This window comes from Triticum dicoccoides, chromosome 7A (assembly GCF_002162155.2).
Source record: "Triticum dicoccoides isolate Atlit2015 ecotype Zavitan chromosome 7A, WEW_v2.0, whole genome shotgun sequence".
NCBI lineage: Eukaryota > Viridiplantae > Streptophyta > Magnoliopsida > Poales > Poaceae > Triticum > Triticum dicoccoides.
The window spans coordinates 734,498,816-734,505,180 of record NC_041392.1 but is presented as its reverse complement, the minus strand read 5'-3'; the positions used below and the strand labels follow the sequence as shown (position 1 = coordinate 734,505,180).

Here is a 6,365-nt window from a genome sequence, read left to right as displayed (position 1 = left end):
CCCGAGTCCCCTCCCCTTGGAAATGAGAATTTACGCGCCGATCATGGCTATAGCACCAAGCCTCCCTCCTCCTCCATGCGTAGCCACTCGGGCAAATCCATCATAATAGCGAATTTGGGCAGCGGTCGATTTGGGCGAACAAACCAACTTCAGGCAGCACCGCCCCTACTCCTCTCTCCTGGAATTTTGAATTGTATGCGGCAATAGAGGAAATGGAGCGCCGCTTGTGTTAGTGGTGGCCCCCTACCACTGTCTCCACTTCGGCCGTTTTTAATAAATTCGCGATGTGCACGGACGAAACAGTCGGTTCTGACCAGAGGCCACCATTGTTTTTAAGGCGTCCTACCTTGGACACTTAGGCGATAAGGCGCCCTGGCAGCGCTTTACAAATATGCCCGCCTTAGCCGTCCGCCTTAGGCGCTTAGGCGTCACCTAGATGCTAGAGCGGGGTGTGCTCGCCTTAGATCGCCTTACCGCCTTAAAAACAATGGAGGCCACTTGACCACGTGCACGACGAGCGATTTAAATTGGACGGCGATCGCGTGTGTGCACCCAAAGCTATCGAAAAGTGAAGCTGCACTTACTGTTGGTACAGGCAAGAAATTATCTACATGTAGGCAACTTCTACCAATTGATTCAGGAAAAACTATTGCTATGTAGGTTAGTTAACCTGGTGATATAGCAAGTTTCGTGAATACCAAAACATTTTGTTGCTATGAAAATGTCCTCTTGTATGATACGTACCTCCAGTAAAAAAAATTCGATTAATTGATGGTGTAAGCAATTTGCAGTTAAATTTGGGTAAATTAGAAGGGATGACGTGAACACATTAAACATTATAGTTATAGGGTTTCAAAGCACCTTTTTCACCAATAATCAGCACTCCTATATCTCAACAGATCATATCACCATCTGATCCAATATATTACTAGAAAATAGGGTACATAGAGTCAATCAAAAAAATGGTGACCCTTTTAGGTACCGACGCAACTTATGTGCTAGTACTAATACTTTCACACGAAAACAACACTCCGAAATCACAGCAAAAAATATGGTTACATGTACTTACGATTCTAAGTTGCACGACTATTTCTACAAATTGCCTACAAAGGTATGATGATGCAGATTGTGTTGTAACTTCAATCAATATGCTTACTTTAATACTTTTAGACAACTTGACAACCAGCTAGTGCGCAATTTAGCATGAAATTTAGGCAAAATTCATACTAATTCCAGGCAAGTCTAGTAGGTTACCTGGGAGCACATGATGAAGTTTCTTAATTGTAAATGTGCAGATTACTGGGCTCCCTTTTTTCGAGAATTATCCTGCAAAAAACTGTAAAAGCACAGAGAGGGACACATGGTGAAACTGGTACTGCATCCCCGATACACAGGCTCGAGGGCAAGTCGCATTACACAGAACAAGCAATTCATATGCATGGAGATAATAAAAAGGTTCACATATAGAGCTATTCACAGGGCTAGGTGCACCAAAAAAAATCATCGATATACCAGACCCCCGCACAGATAACAAATATGCTCTACTGTTTTTTGGAGATACACGGAAAAACACAAAAGGTGTAACTAGCTATAGTGTTGCTTGCTAAATTTTTTGGGAACATATTGCCATAGAAGTGTGAGCCTGCACCCTCCCTGTGCTGTTTTCAATTACTGGTTTACCTCTGTCCATGTTTCCTCTGATTTCACCTATTGAACACAGATGAAAAAGAAAGAGAAAACTTGTTTATTGTTTGCTGCAAATATACAACACGAAAAGAGGGGAACACTTTGGTTCTAGTGTTTATCCCCCTAGTTGCCTTGTGTTACCGATTTATTTGCTTCACATTTATACATTACTTGCTAGTTCCTGCAGGAAGATATGCTAATATTGTGAGCTTGTGCAGCAGAACTTGGAATCATGCACACCATATTTTTTGGAAAATTTGCTAAGTTCAGTCATTAATCAGATTGCTCTATACAACACCCCAGTCCCCTTGGACCCCCTCTCCCAATGAACCTGACCAAAAGCCAAATCCATGTTAGGGAGAATTCAACGCTGAAATTGAATGAATCTTGCAGCTACTGCACCAAATCCGACACTTGAATTGCTTGTTTCAGATTATGTAGGTGCCCATGGTACGCATGTCTTTTGCACGAGCCATAACCATGAAGATACGATGTTGCTAGCAGTATGCAGGGGAAAACTTACCCGGTTCCATTGGTGTACGAGAAGCGGAGCTGTTCTGGCGATGTCGGCGGCCATGGTTGCCCTCCATCCACGGGCTGCTACCACCCCAACAAACCGACCCTGATGGGCGTGTAGGCGATCCATGGCCTGGGGGGCGGGAGGCCACCATGTACGAGAAGACAACCCGCGGGATCTGATGCTGGGGGTGCGGATCCGGCACGGGCTGGCCCAAATCCGGCACAGGGTGATGCTGTCGTTCGTCCAGAGCACGGCGGGATTGCTGGGGTAGCGCCAGGGGAGGAGCACAGGTAGCGGTTGATAATGGAGGGGGTCGGGACAGGTCGGCGGAGGTAGGATGGAGGGGCTAGTAGGGTGCGGTGGCTCGGGTCCCCGGCGATGCGTCGGCAGGGATTGTGGCAGGACCAAAGAAAGGAAGAAGGGGACAGAGAGTGAGGGGACGGGGAGTGGGTGGTCGATCAGGGCCTCGTGGGTTTCCTCCTGACCGGTCCGATTTAATCGGACGACACAGCGGTTTTCACCTGGGAAGCGCGCGGCCGCGAGATGAGAATCGGACGGCGCTCGAGCGCGTTTGCTCTGTAAGACAAACGAGCCAGCGCCCTCTTTATAGGTTTTGGGTTTTTCTTCTTCTGAGTACTCAGCACACACACGTGTCTTCATGGGACCGGTAGAAAAAACGGCCCAAACAAAACAAAAAATCAGAAGGCTGTTAGTTAGACACTCCCTTCTTCTTATTGGAAATATGAGCAAATTACTATGAGATTTAATTCGAATAAACAGAAGATAAATCATGACCACAGCAGCAGAGATTAAACTAATCATGCGAACTAGCATAGCAGATGAACATATCACATTTAGGGCACATACTAGAAGCATGAATACTACCACGATCTCGAACAGGAAGGATAGAATCACATACGGTGCAGCGGGTGCAGCACCGCCGGCGTTGACATTGTCGCCCATGTCGTCAAGGACGAGGTTGCCGAGGTCGGGGAAGAAGTCGTCGTTCGCGAAGTCATCGCTGCCAGCAGTCGCGCGAGTGCGCTCCCCAAAAACCCGATCGCCCCTCTCCCATACAGGATCACGAGAGGCGGGGTTCCAGAGGCTTGCTGTCCCTTCTCGCGGTGCACGCCGGAAGGAGGGATGGAGAAGACTTGCTTGGCGGCGCAATGATCTGGAACGGTGGTGAGAAACCATACGAAGCGGCGGCGGCTAGGGTAGATGTCTGCCTGACTATATAGTGCGGGCCGGGTAGGTCGTGGGAGTAAATCCCACGTCCGAGTCGTCACGATCGCGTCCGTTAATTATTAATTGATGACTCATTAATTTTCCCATGCAGCAAAAATATAGACAACGTGCATAGCTCTGTCCTCGACTTGGCTCAATCCCGCAACCCGCGGCGCGTCGTGATGTGGCGAGGCGAGGGAGGAGAAGGAGCGCGCGTGTAGGTCTCCTCTTCTCATGCTCATACAAGTGATAGAAGAGCTCACCTTATAAAGAGGTGCAACTCTCTCTCAACTTCCGGGGTGGGACTAAACTTTAGCCTCACTCACTCCACTCACATGTGTGCATGAATGGGCCAAGAGAATTTCAGAATTTTAGTTGGGCTTTGGGCCAAAGGCCTACTAGCAAAATTACAACAATCCCCCACAAAGTCTCATTGGCACATCTCATCATTTAGTTCCAAAACATTGTTTTATATATCGGTGCTTAGTGGAGACTGTGAAGTTGAACTTCCACTTAGAAATTTATGCTACACTAGATCACAACTTGAATAGTGGACTATGCCTTGAACTACAAGTTTTCTGTGAAACTAGTTTCACACAAATTCTTGACCGATATTGTGCTGCCGCAAGGCTTCCCCGGGGATGGAGCGTATACGTCATACTCCAGGGCCTTTCATGAATTTATTAGAGAACACCCAATTCTCATAGACTGCGACGTTAACAGTCAAATTCATATAGGTGTGTTCCTTAGAAGATGTTCTGCAGGACAACATCTCTGCTTACCCGAATAAGCCACTTGGAACACATTAAGATAAGTATCAACCTGCCATGCAGATCAGGAGAGTATTGCATCTTCACAGAGTGAGATAATTAATATAGGGATACTCTCCTCCCAGCTGACCCACAACTTGTCTCCCACTTCTACTTCACGGGATCTCCGATCACATAGAGTGGGTTACCACTATGGACAACTCGTGCGGTGGGTCTCAAACCCATCTCCATCGATGCATTATCTATCACATTACGTGATAGACCCTTTGTGAAGGGATTTGCCAAGTTTTTCGACGTTTGGATATAATCCAACGTCATAACTCCGGAGTTCCTCAATTTTCTGACATATTTTAGTCTCCTCTTCACATGCCTTGAGGACTTCATATTGTCCTTAGAACTGTTTATCTTGACGATCACAGTTTGATTATCACAGTTCATTATGATAGGGGGTATTGGTTTTTCAACCATAGGTAAGTCCATCAAGAGTTCACGAAGCCACTCTGCTTCAACAGTGGCAGTGTCTAATGCTGTGAGTTCTGCTTCCATAGTTGACCTCGTTAAGATGGTCTGCTTGCAAGACTTCCAGGAAATAGCGCCACCACCATGTGTAAAAACATAACCACTTGTGGCCTTAATCTCATCAGTATCAGATATCCAGTTTGAGTCGCTATAACCCTCCAGTACCCTTGGATACCCGGTGTACTGAATCCCATAGCTCACGGTGCCTTTCAAATAGCGCATAACTCTCTCAAGCGCATGCCAATGACCATCTCCCGGTTTTGACACAAACCGACTCAGCTTGCTCACAGCAAAAGAGATGTCAGGCCTCGTGGCACTCGCCAAATACATAAGCGAGCCAATAATCTGAGAATACCTCAGTTGATCTCTAGCAATCCGTTGATTCTTTCGAAGCAACACACTAGCATCATAGGGAGTTGGAGAAGGCGTGCGGTCGCTATACCCAAAACGACTCAAGACCTTTTCCACATAATGAGACTGAAGCAGTGTGATCCCACCATTCTCATCTCTCAACAGCTTGATGTTTAAGATAACATCAGCTTCTCCTAGATCCATCTCAAAATAGCGAGATAAGAAATCCTTAATCTCCTTGATTAAATCAAGTTTGGTTCCAAAGATCAATATGTCGTCGACATACAGACAAAGAATAACTCCTTCGCCCCCACCATAGCGATAGTACACGCACTTGTCACCATCGTTTACTACAAAGCCGGCAGCAGTTAATGTTCTTTCAAACTTCTCATGCCACTCCTTAGGAGCTTGTTTAAGGCTATATAAAGACTTTAATAACTTGCACACCTTTCCTTCCTGACCAGGTACTACAAAACCATCTGGCTGATCCATGTAAATTTCCTCCTTCAACTCTCCATTGAGGAAAGCCATCTTAACGTCCATTTGATGAACGAGAAGACCATGCGAGGCAGCCAGTGATAGTAGCACCCGAATTGTGGTCAGTCTAGCCATGGGTGAGTAAGTATCAAAGAAGTCTTCACCTTCTTTCTGGGTATAACCCTTCGCCACAAGCCGTGCCTTGTACTTTTCAATCGTACCATCAGGTCTAAGCTTCTTCTTGAACACCCACTTACAACCTACACGTTTGCACCCATAAGGACGGTCAGTGATCTCCCAGGTACCGTTAGCTAAAATGGAATCCATCTCGCTACGTACAGCTTCCTTCCAGTAGTCAGCATCAGGAGATGCATAGGCTTCTGAAATAGTCCTTGTTGTGTCATCCACGAGGTACACAATGAAATCATCACCAAAAGACTTTGCAGTCCTCTGTCTCTTACTCCTCACCCACTTTTTAGGTTTTGGGTTTTTGTTGTTCTGAGTACTCAGCACACACACGTGTCTTCATGGGACCGGTAGAAAAAACGGCCCAAACAAAACAAAAAATCAGAAGGCTGTTAGTTAGACACTCCCTTCTTCTTGTTGGAAATATGAGCAAATTACTACGAGATTTAATCCGAATAAACAGAAGATAAATCATGACCACATCAGCAGAGATTAAACTAATCATGCGAACTAGCATACCAGATGAACATATCACATCTAGGGCACATACTAGAAGCATGATTTCTACCACGATCTCGAACAGGAAGGATAGAATCACATACGGTGCAGCGGGTGCAGCACCGCCGGCG

The 6,365-nt window shown here is 46.1% G+C and overlaps 1 long non-coding RNA gene across 3 annotated transcripts in view; it reads right to left on the bottom strand.

The window, feature by feature from the left end:
• LOC119327973 overlaps positions 1–2,399 on the bottom strand; it is a 15,799-nt gene extending 13,400 nt beyond the window's left edge. Inside the window, exons 1-3 of one of the 3 annotated variants that reach the window (XR_005158779.1) lie at positions 2,210–2,399; positions 1,681–1,707; positions 1,255–1,336 (exon numbers count right to left, since the gene is read on the bottom strand). This is a non-coding gene — a long non-coding RNA (uncharacterized LOC119327973). Of the gene's footprint in view, positions 1–1,254; positions 1,649–1,680; positions 1,708–2,209 lie in introns of those variants that run through there. The other 2 variants (XR_005158778.1, XR_005158777.1) reach the window with 2 other exon arrangements.
• Positions 2,400–6,365: the final 3,966 nt, after the last annotated feature.